The sequence below is a fragment of the Grammomys surdaster genome, unplaced genomic scaffold, assembly GCF_004785775.1.
Source record: "Grammomys surdaster isolate TR1022 unplaced genomic scaffold, NIH_TR_1.0 1129, whole genome shotgun sequence".
Taxonomy (NCBI): Eukaryota; Metazoa; Chordata; class Mammalia; order Rodentia; family Muridae; genus Grammomys; species Grammomys surdaster.
In genome coordinates this window covers 142,563-154,253 of record NW_021605548.1, presented here as the reverse complement: position 1 = coordinate 154,253, position 11,691 = coordinate 142,563, and the positions used below count along the sequence as shown (strand labels likewise).

Sequence of the window (11,691 nt, the reverse complement as noted above, 5' to 3'; positions counted from 1 at the left end):
CCACACCATTGGTCTATGGGTCAGTTACAGTGGCTCAGAACTGAACCTGAGGATCCAGTCCTGTCATTCACCCAGCACTGCTAAGAATTCCTCCAGCTAGGGCTCGAGAGAAGGCTCTGGAGGTTAAGAGCACTGACTGCTCTTCCAGAGGTCCTGGTTCAATTCCCAGCAACTACATGGTGGCTCACAACCATCTGTAATGGGATTGGATGCCTTCTTCTGGTGTGTCTGAAGAGAAATACAGTATACATACATAAAATAAATTAAAAAATAAATCTTAAAGAAGAATTCCTCGAGCTATTTAGGCATTTTTTATGCTTACATGTGAATTTTTGAATTACTATTTCTAATAGAATGTCACTATATATTTGATGGAAATTGTGTTGACTCTATACATTGCTTTCAGCAATGCAGCCTTTTCCATGTGCTGAATCAACCCACCCATGAGCATGGGACTTTTTTATCTTCTAGTGTTTTCTTCATCAAGATACTTTTTGGTTTTGGAGTTAAAGTGAGTGTATTTCCCTCTTTGGTTCTTATTTGTTTTGTGTTTCTTTCTTTCTCCCAACCCCCACCCCCAGACCAAAAAAACAAAAAACAAAAAACAAAACAAAACAAAAAAACAACAGTCTTTATTGGCCTTGGCTATTTGAGTGGGATGAATTGGGAGGAGTGGGTGGCACCAATACTAAGGTGACCATGCTTCACAGGCTTGTAGGTGATGGAGAACTCTCCCAGGTAGTGTCTAATCATCTCTGGTTTGATTTCCACCTGGTTGAAAGTCTTCCCACTGTACATGCCCACCATGCTGCCGATCAGCTCAGACAAAATGATCATGTCCCTTAGGTGAGTCTTCACTGCCTCAGGCTTCTCCATGGCCTTTCTCAAGTCTTTGAGCAGTGAGTACTGCTTCTACCTCCACCTGAGGCGCCGCCTCTAATGGGCACTATGCAACTGCAACAGTTGCTCATAGGACATGTCTAGCTGTTGGTCGAGGTCCATGCCATGATAGGTCAACTTGCACTTGTGGAATTTGGACTTCTTCTTCTGCTCAGCTTCAGCCATCTTGGCAGCTGCTTTGAAAAGGATATTCTGTGTTTCTTAAGTTTTAAAATTACATACATTATCTGTGTGTGTGTGCACGTGCACACACATGTACCTGTAACCTAGACACTCTGGTAACTTGGGCTTTCATTTTCACTTAATTCTACAAACTTTCTCATTTCTTCCCTGATTTCTTTGGGCGCACACTAGTTATTGAAAGGTATGTTGTGGCCGGGCAGTGGTGCCGCACGCCTTTAATCCCAGCAATTGGGAGGCAGAGGCAGGTGGATTTCTGAGTTCGAGACCAGCCTGGTCTATGGAATGAGTTCCAGGACAGCCAGGGCTACACAGAGAAACCCTGTCTCAAAAAACCAAAAAAAAAAAAAAAAAAAAAAAAAGAAAGAAAAAAAAGAAAAAGGTGTGTTGTTCAGCCTGCATTTATGGAGTTTCTGTACTTTTCACATTACTGATTTCTAGTTAACTACACTATAATCTGATACAATATAAGAGATTATTTTGATTCTTTTGAATTTGGAAAGACTAGATTTATAGTCTGAGTGGAGTATCCACAGGACACTGAAAAGGTGTGAACTCTATTTCTGCTGGATGGACTACTCTGTCATTCCGTGAAACATTGGTAAAGTCCATTTGTTCTATTTTACAGTTCATCACTGAGGTTTTTTGACTTATCAGTTTTGATATGATATGTAGAGATTAGTGTGGGGTATTAAAATCAACCACTACTAATACACCTGACCCTAATCTGACCTTATATGTCAATTATCGTTTGTCTTACAAAACCCAGCATTTGGTGTATTCATATTTGCAGTTACTACATCTTCTAGATGTGTGTTTCCATTTACTACTATCCAGTGACCTCCTGTATAACTTTGTTTTGAAGCTTATGAGATTAGTCATGACGTACAGTGCTCTGTTTCCTTTCATCTGATGGATCACCTCCCCACCTTTCACTGTCTTCCTTGGGCATCTTGAAAGAAACAGCTGGATCAAATTCTTTAGTCCTGGCTTCTATAAGAAAGCTGTCTGTGGGCTGGAGAGATGGCTCAGTAGTTAAGAGCACTGACTGTTCTTCCAAAGGTCCTGAATTCAATTCCCTGCACCCACATGGTGGCTCACAACTATTTGTAATGGGATGCGATAGCCTCTTCTGGTGGTTTGGGACCTCAAGGAGAAGACAGGGAGGAGGAGAGAAGCTGTGCCAGAGAAGAGTATAGGACAGAGCAGCAGAGCTGCCATGTAAAGGGACCAACAGAACGTGGCACAGGGATGCTCAGTTGGGTCTAGAGCAGCCATGATGGAACATAGAAAATAGTAAATAGTAACTCGGAATTAACGACAGAACAGATTCTAACAACATGGAGGTTAGACACTTGCCCAGCTATTATGATGCTTAAGGTACATTAAAATATAAACGCTCTATGTGTGTCTTTCATTCGGAGATATAAACAATTGAGTGGGTAGCAACCCTGGACCAGGATTTATAAAATTATTAATACTACTCTTCTCATGTCCATTGTGCCTCAAGATCCAGATCAAAATCCTGTGTCTTCCAGCCTCAAGATGTGGATCACAGTTATCCCCTCTGCTTCTGGATTGTAGTTCATTCTAGATTAAACGTCCAAATGAAAACAATCCAGGTAATAACACCTAATGTGACATAACTATTCTTTGTTCAACTGCTAACACACACAATAAATAACCTTAGCTAGGTGGGACCTTGCCCGGATATCACCTCTCCCTTCATCTGTTTCTCTCCTTGAACACAGGATCCAGCTCTATTTCCTTCCTGGTGCATCTTTATTACTTGAACTATACATTTTGTATTCTGCCTTCCTCAACTTGCTCCTTTTCGTTAAGATGCTCTTGTGAACTTTAGTAACCACCAAACAGAATTTATAGCAGGCTGTTTTTGAGACTTCTTTGTCAAAGCAATTATTTTAAATCTCTTCACTTAGCCTCAGGCAGACTCTTCAGACAATGAAAAAAAATGCCACATTCTTCACCAAAATATTTCAAAAACAGTTTGTAGGCCATATATTAACATTCTTTACCATTAAAATCTATCAGGCCAGGTCTGCACAGTTAAAATCATCCTCAGCACCAATGTCTTCCATAGTTCTACTCAGACAGTCCATCAGACACCACTTAAAGCTTTGCTTCCCAAACCCAAAGTCCTCAAATCCAGATTCCTACAACAAAAATATGGTCAGGTCTGTCACAGTAATACCCTAGTGAGTCATGCCAACTTCTGAATTAGCTAGGGTTTTACTGCTATAAAGAGACACCATGACCAAGAACTCTTATAAAGGACAACATTTAATTGGGACAGGTTTACATGTTAAGAGTTTCAATGCATTATCATCAAGGAAGGCAGGAGCATGGCAGCATCCAGGCAGGCATGTCACTGGAGGAGCTGAGAGTTCTAAATCTTCATCCAAAGAAAGCCAGGGGCAACTGTTTCCAGGCAGCTAGGAGGAGGGTCCCAAAGCCTATCCCCACAGTGGCACACTACCTCCAACAAGGCCACACCCCCTAATAGTGCCCTGGGTTGAGCATATTCAAAGTACACAAGGTCTAACTAAATTACCCAGGCTGGCTTGAACTTATGATCTTCCTGTCTCAGCTCTGCCACCACCTGTGGTCCTGTGAGGGTTATGACTCAAACTGTTTGGCAGTTTCTCTGCCATAGAGTGAGCCCATGCAAGCCCTGATCAGCTTTTGTCCTAAGCTACTGGAACTTGAGACCTGCCTTCAGACTGACATTAGTCCTTTAAAAGGGGGGATGGAGTGTTTTTATTTTATGCGTATGGGTAACTTGCCTGAAGGTCTATGCACCAAGCACAGACCTTTTTGCCTTTGGAAGCCAAAAGAGGGCCTCAGGTTCCTTAGAACTAGAGTTGCAGACAGTTGGTAGCACCATGTGGACTTGGGGAGTAGAATCCCCATTCTCTGCAAGACAAACAAGTGCTCTTAATCACTGAGCCATCTTCCTAACCTGACCATGGTCTTGCTGCATACTGCTTTGCTCACCTCAAGCCAAGCAAGATCTTGTGCCAAGCCCTGCTCATCACAACCAGTTTCTCAGACAGATGTTCAAGCTCTGCCATGAAGTCGAGTTTATTTTAAACACCTTCCATGTAGGTGCTAGGGAAGCCAATGTAAATAGGATCCCATGCTTGTACCAAAGAGATCCCAGTGTGGGGAGACAGCACCCCACTCATAAGCACATTGTACATATCCTGTGTTTGTGAGGGGGCCTCCCTGAGCCTGAGGACATTTAAGGGTAGCCATTGGATGTGGAGGAAGCTGCCTATGCAATTGCCTGGAGGGGTGGGGTCACACCTGTGGCTGACACTTCCTGTCTATCCAGCTATGCCATCCTAGTTAGGCCCAGTACAAGGCCTTGGGTAATGACATTCTCATTCACAGTCTGGTGGGTGTGGAGTGCTTGCTACAGTACCTCAACCCAGGGGTGCAATCCTGGCTTGGGCTCTCCAACTTGAAGGGATGTTAGAGACATCTTCTAGAAAACACCATTCTATGGGTGGGTTCTGACATGAGTGGAGTTAGGAAATGGATTTATTATCCAAAGGAGTAGGGACAACAGGGATGGACAGGAGAACAGGTCAATGCCTCTAGAACAAAGGGCACAGAAGCCAGAACAGCTGTAGGGAATAGAGGTAGGAAGAAGCAGGAGTGCTGGGTTACTGATGTAACCAGGAAGGCCATGACACATAGGACTCTGGCTAGGCAGAGTGAGTCCTAGGAAGGGCACACTCTAGGGAGTGGACAGGCTGCCCTGGCAAAGAATAAATAGATGGACCAAGACTACAAAAGGCACTTGGGGTAGAATGTGCCGTCTGAAACATGGTTTTCACATCATGGGCCCATAGATAATAGTTACTGGAAGAGGGCCACCAGTGGCTAGCACCAGGCCCACAGTAACCCTTCATCATCAGTAAGGCCTCTTCTGCAGAGCTGCTATAGTGGAGACTGGTGACAGCATGGACAGTGCCCACAAATGTGGATACTGGCACTGGCTCAATGAGGTTCAAGGCAGCTCTATCAGCCTGAAGTCTCCAGTATAGGAATGGACTATCCTCATTGAAAAGATTTATGGCCCAGCTTTGACAGGCAACAGCAGATCAGTTCCACGAGGGGGAGTTTATTGAGAGTGAGAGAGGTAGAGGAGTAGAAGCTGGCCATGACCACGTGGAGAGAGGGGGAAGGGAAGCGGGGAGGCGAGAGGGCAGCCTGCAGGCAGGGATCAAGGGGGCAAGAGTGAGCAAGAGAGAGAGAGAGGAGGGGGCAAGCAGCCCCTTTTATAGTGGGCAGGCCTACCTGGTTGTTGCCAGGTAACTGTGGGGAGGAGTGTACATGTCTGCTTCCAGGTAACTGTGGAGGTGGAGTTTAGACAGAATACTAACATCCCCACATTTTGGTTTAATTAAAAAAGAAAAATTAGAAAGAGGCAACGGCAAAGCAGTAACCTAGAAGAATGGGTATGGGGGATGTCTTTCTGGTCTTAGGAGAGCAGGCTGTTTTCTGCTGTCCAGGGTCTATGGAGCCATCTGAGGATAGGCCAGAAGGAACAGGTCCAGTAGAAGCAGCTGTGTGTGTGACAGGAGATGGAGCATCTGGAGGTTGCTTCTCTGGGGCTGTTCTGAATGTGTCTGGACTTGACTAGATCTGGATGTCATCTATTTGGTCCATGAGAGGTAGATCTGAGTGGGTTTCCTGTAGCTTATAAGCTTTTAAAACAGATAACAGCATGAGTTAACAACACAAATAGTCTTTAAGATGAGCCTTTGTTGGATTGTATAGTGGAATGTTTTATTAGAGTTAGGCAAATTACTAGGAACTCAGATAATTTAGGGCAGTGGGATAGTAAGAAAAGGAAATATGAAGCATTTAATTGATGGCAACTGACTTTAGGTAATGAGATAACAGATAATCTGTGAAAGCTTAGCTGTCAATGTAGTCAGAAGTCTGAGAAAGAGTAAACAACAGTCTACCAGTTATATATTATTTTTAAAAAATGACAGAGTCCACTAGCCAATAGTTCCCATGGGTTCCATAGTCTTTTGAGTGAAGTCAGTTTGGCTTCCAAGCGCAGAAGACACAGGGCTTTTTTCTGTGGAATGGGTATTTGTGACATGAGAAATGACTTATCTTGATTTAGCCAAGTCATTTGACTCAGGGCATCCCATTGCATTTGTTCACAAACAATCCAGGCTATATGTTCTAGGAGTCTGGTGTCCAATTCTTCTGAAATCATCTTGGGTAACTGTTAGAGGCTTTGGGCATTCTGTCAGCCATAAACTTAAAATATACTGTTAGCAGACTTCTGACAAGATTGAGTGAGAGCCATAAGGATTGGTTGTAACTGAATAGAATTCAATAGTAAAAATAGTAGTAAAAATCTATCAAGACAGGTTAGGAAAGAGTCTTAAGTAACTTTGGCAGGTTGCATAGGAAGAGAAAAGCACATTTTTGTATTAGCACAGAAACATTTTGGCTAAGAAAGCTGGATCATAGGGCTGGCAGGTTAGAGCTGTGAGCCACAGGTCTGCAGGCAGCAGTGACAGGGCGGGACTTCCTGCTAGCATCTGGAATCTGCTGCCCAGTGACTCTGGCAGCAGTGAGTAAAGAAAAGCAATCATGTTCCATATCATCCCAACGTTCCTTTTAGTTGTTTTTGTGGCAAAATCCTCACTTTACAGGTCCCAGGTGGCAGGATGCAAGGGGAAGACCCAGAGCAGAGCTAAGAACCACAGAGGGAAGGGAGCAGGAAGCCAGCGGACCAGACCGGCCGCAGAGGAGGCAAAGGTGGGGAGGGAGCAAGCAGAGTCCCAGACGGGCTGCTGCTTTCCAGGCAAGGCACTGGAACTGAGTCCAGTCATCCCACAAATGACGAAGGAGGCAAAGGGGAAAGGGCGCAAAAGACTTTCCCTTGGAAGAGACACGCTGGGGACTACCGTCAGAGCCGGTGCTCCTGAGGCAGAGAGAACAGTCTGTCCAGGCCTGCCCTGGGGTACTTAGCGGCAAGAAACTGTCTCAAGAGGAGAGGGGGAAGTGTCTCATGTAAGGGGAGCCATCCTAGAACGAGGTTCAGGGAAGGACAGTGTTCTCTCTAGCTCAAGAAATCTTCCCTGGGACCATGTGGATTATTACTCTGGCCAGTGGGGGATGGGGAAGCTTACCAGTTCTAGGCTAGTGGAACCTGCAGACATCCGCTAGAGTCACAGCAATTCTCCATTTTGGTTTAATTAATTAAAAAAGAAAGAGTAGAAAGAGGGTAGATCCTTGGGTGGGGAGCAGGCAGAACACATGGAAAGGGGTATAGGGATTTTTTTTTTTCAGTTATCAGACTGCTGACAGTATGTGTCTGTGGGTATGGAGGAAGACAACGTGCCTATTGGGTGATCGCGGCTATTACCAAGTTATCATTCAGTGTCCCAAAAGAAAAAACTGGCAATGAAAATCAGGCTCAGGCCAGATAATCAGGTCATCACAAGATTATCTGGGAGCCTCAGTGGGGCTCCTGAAACCCACCAGAAAGTAGCTCTCATCTGGTACAAGGGTTTCAGCTGCGAGAGCTTGGGAGAAGCTGGGAGCTACTTTAGAGGGGAAAAACCACCCAATGGGCCAATGTCTTAAGTCACAGATCAGCTAGAGGCCATATGGACTGGGGCCATGAAAAGTCAAACCCTTAGTCCAGGAAGCGCTGGCCAGGCGCTAACCGGATATTCAGGGTCCCTCAAGCCAAACAGAAACTCCTTATCAATTAATATGCCGATGTATGTTTGCGAGTTTGTGCAGTCTGATATCAGGAAATGTGGAAGGGGGGCGTCTACCTGCCTGTCCTGCTACCCAGCCCATGTGGCAGAGTACCACGCAAGTGGCAGTGGCGGCTCAGCTCACGTGGTGGAAATTTGATGAGTCTCGCAGTAGCGTGAGAGACAGGGGTTGTAGCATCAGATGTAGCAGCAGATGAAGTCCGAGTGGTGTAGCAGTGGCAGCGTTGTGTCCATCCTGCACGGTCGCAGCAGCCAGAGCTAGCGGCTGCACAGGTCGAGGTCCCCGAAGCCTTTGGTCCCAGGTTTCAGCACCAGTGAAAAGATCTATGGTGCAGCTTGGACAGATAACAGCAGACCAGACAGTTCCACGAGGGGGAGTTTATTCAGGAGATAGAGAAGAGGAGAGAGGAGAGAGAGGGAGAGCAGAAAAGTAGAGGAGTAGACGCCAACCATGACTACATGGAGAGAGGGGGAAGGGAAGGGGGGAGAGGAGAGGGCAACCTGCAGGCAGGGATCAACAGGGCAAGAGAGATCAAGAGAGAGAGGAGGGGGCAAGCAGCTCCTTTTATAGTAGGCAGGCCTACCTGGCTGTTGCCAGGTAATTGTGGGGAGGAGCGTATCTGGCCGCTGACAGGTAACTGTAGAGGTAGAGTTTAGACAGAATACTAACACTCATAGAATGGATGGGGCCTGTATGACTGGTGGAGGATGAAGTGGAAGAAAGTAGGCCTGTGTGCTTGGACCTGTGCCCGGGCAAGCAGCACCACCTCCTGGGCAGACAGGTGCATTGCTGAGGGAATTTCAGACTCCAGGTTGCCCTGCAGCTGCCTATGTGTATATAAAGGTGCAACTCAGGGGGTGTTACAATCACTGACAACAGGGGCACCAGACTCTGCAGCACCAATTTCCACAGAGGTCTACAAAGCCCCAACTGTCCCTGCAAGTGGCTTCCCACCTGATGCTTGCAGGGACCTAGACTCCTGGCTGCCTCTGGTGGGAGAACATGGTAGTCCAGGTAATGCCGAGCTTTTCAAATTATCACCCGTTTCAGGTGGCACACCAATTTTGGGCAAAAATTTACTAGAAATTTAAGATTATTCACCTGAGAGTTATAGTAATAAATTTTTTATTTTTTAAAACTGTGAGTGAGTAACACTGAGACAAGTCACATGACTCAGGCTCTGGTACCTCTGAGACAAACTGCTTGGAGGCAGGCCACCTGCTGTGAAAAATTACAGGCTGCCCTGAGTCAGTGAGCCAAAAGAATAGGACTCTGTTTTAGTGCAAATACTAGTTTGTAGTAAAGAAGGACAAATCAGTTTCTCTCTGCTTCACCCAATGGTCCACCTTCGGAGAAGGGTAGCCACCCAAAGGGACATTCATACAGGTGATCAGAGGAGAAGGGAAAGAGTCTTTAGCCAGGATCCCTTGGACACCCAGACCAAGTGCCCTATATAGTTAATTGGATTAATCTAGTAGCAGACACCCCGCCCCCCATAAAAACCTTTCTTCCCCAAGACCCTTGTAGGTTCTGGCCATCAGGAGCAAGGGAGGATACTAGAAAGAAAGAATGTTCCCTCAGACATGAGGGCACCATCAATTGACCAGGCTGTCATCAACAGAGGGTTTCTTCTGACCAGATCTGACTGGGACATTAATGTGGAAGAAGGTAAGGGGCACCTAAAAGCCTACCTGAAGATTTCATTGGCAGGTCTCAAGGGGGCCACAGGAGCCCCCAGCCCCCCGAATTTTGACCAAGGCATGTGAGTCTAAGCAGGGATCAGATGAGTTGCCCACAGCCTTTCTAGAATGGCTCATTGAGGCGTTCTGTCAGTACACACTGTGTCCTTTATAGACCAGGCTAGTAGATACCAGGAACAAGCTTCAGAGGCTAGAGGGACGGCAGGGTAAGTCATTAAAAGATTTAGTGTAGGTTGCTGAGGAAGTCTACCATAACAGGGAGAAACAAAAAGAGCAGAGAAAGAAAGGAAGAAGATGAAAGAGAGATGAGAAAATGAAAGGTGACAGGAAAGGAATTTACAGAGAATATTGGCTACAGTAGTTAAGGGAAAGCAGAGAAGGGAGACTCCCATTGAAGGGAGACAGATACTCCTTGAAAAGGACCAGTGTACACATTGCAAGTAAAGGAGCCAGCTGCTGAGCCCGAGAGTGCCCGAACAAATGGAAGCCGGGATCAGGAAATCCCAGGCCTTTGAAAAACACTCCCAAATGGTGAAGGTATTAGTTCTGAGTGAAGACAGTGATTGGGGTAGACAGGGTTTGGACCCACCCAACTTTTGGTGGACCCGGGGGCTCAACACTCGGTCCTCTTCTAAGCCGATGGCTCCATTTACAAGAAAAGATTTTGGTTCCAAGGAGCCACTGGCATCAAAATGTATTTATTCAGGGACTACCTGAAGAACGGTGACCTAGAGATGGGCTGGGTATCCCATTCATTTATGGTCATCCCAGACTGTCCCTACTCTCTGTTGGAGTGAGACTTACATTCCAGGATGGGGGCCCAGATACACTTTCTGCCTGACAGGCTGCAACCAACTGACCCAAAAAGTGAACCCATGAGTGGAGGAAAGACTTCTCCTACTGACCCCTGCTGGGAGCTGAGGCAACCTGCTTTACAGGTGGGAGCAGTTTTCTCCAAGCTGGTCAGAGACAAACTGGTGCTGCTGTGATGGACAGCACAATGTCATCTGGGCTGAACTTCTACTCCCCACCCCCGGGCAAGTCAGTGCAGAAAGCAGCCTTGGAACTTGGGGCTGGCAAGAAAATTAACATCTACATGAACAGCAGGTATGAACAGAACCCTAAAAACAGAACCTTATCTAAATTGCCCTCAGAAACTTGCACTGGCTGGGTGTTGCCCCTTGTCCTGGCCGTGTTCTGAGCCCCACTCCCTTGACCCCGGCTCTTGACATCCCCCCACGCCACAAAAATGACTTTTCAGGCTAATAAGGATATTATGGCTCGATTGTAAGCTTTCCAGATCAGACACGAGGAACTGTGACCTACACTTAGTGATCTGTATAATGCAGGTCCCCCAGAGGTTCCACACGAGTAAACAAAGTAAAAGAGGCTGCTCCTGGTACTGTTGACCATCCCGACCTCCGTTGAAGTGGATGGAGTAACTGCCTGACTGCACATAACTCAGACCTGCTCCTGAACCTGATGCCAACTGGAGAACAGCCAGACACCTGAGCAACCCCCTCAAGCTCAAGATCACCTGCCATTATGCAAGGCCAAAGAAAACATTAAATGACTACAGAGTATCTTCCTTCCCTTGCTGAGCCTCAGCACCCAACAGAACCTTACCAAAGTGACTTGCCAAGTACTCTCAGCCACTGGAAATGTGACTTGGTCCACCACAGTGGAACACCTGCCTTGTGCTTGGCTGCCAGACCTTGTCTTTGAACTCTGGAAGTTAGCAGCAAGCCTTGACTCCTGGGATATCCCCAACCTAGAGACATAGGGGTGGAGATTACCCAAATGTCACAGACAAGGGACTTTTGAATCTAAACCATGTCCCAGAAGCAGCCTTCGAGTGTGGGGCTTAGGGTGCGTTCACCCAAAGTTGAGAAGTGTCCTGTGAGAAATCCCATACATGTGCACTCTGGAGGTGAGAGAAGCCGGCAGCAGGCCCATCAGCGTAAAGGACCTTTTTCTGTGTTACCTAAGGGTATAGAAAATTGAGAAGTACATACTGGAGACCATCCAGGGGTGGGAGGAAGATAGTTAAAGATTCAATAGCAAAGGTACAGGAGGGACTAAACAAGAGAGAGAGAGAGAGAGAGAGAGAGAGAGAGAGAGAGAG

At 46.4% G+C, this 11,691-nt stretch overlaps 1 pseudogene; it reads right to left on the bottom strand.

Annotated features, from left to right (window-relative positions):
- Window positions 1-645: 645 nt before the first annotated feature.
- Window positions 646-1,065, bottom strand: LOC114634855 (annotated as a pseudogene).
- Between the last annotated feature and the right edge of the window lie 10,626 nt (window positions 1,066-11,691).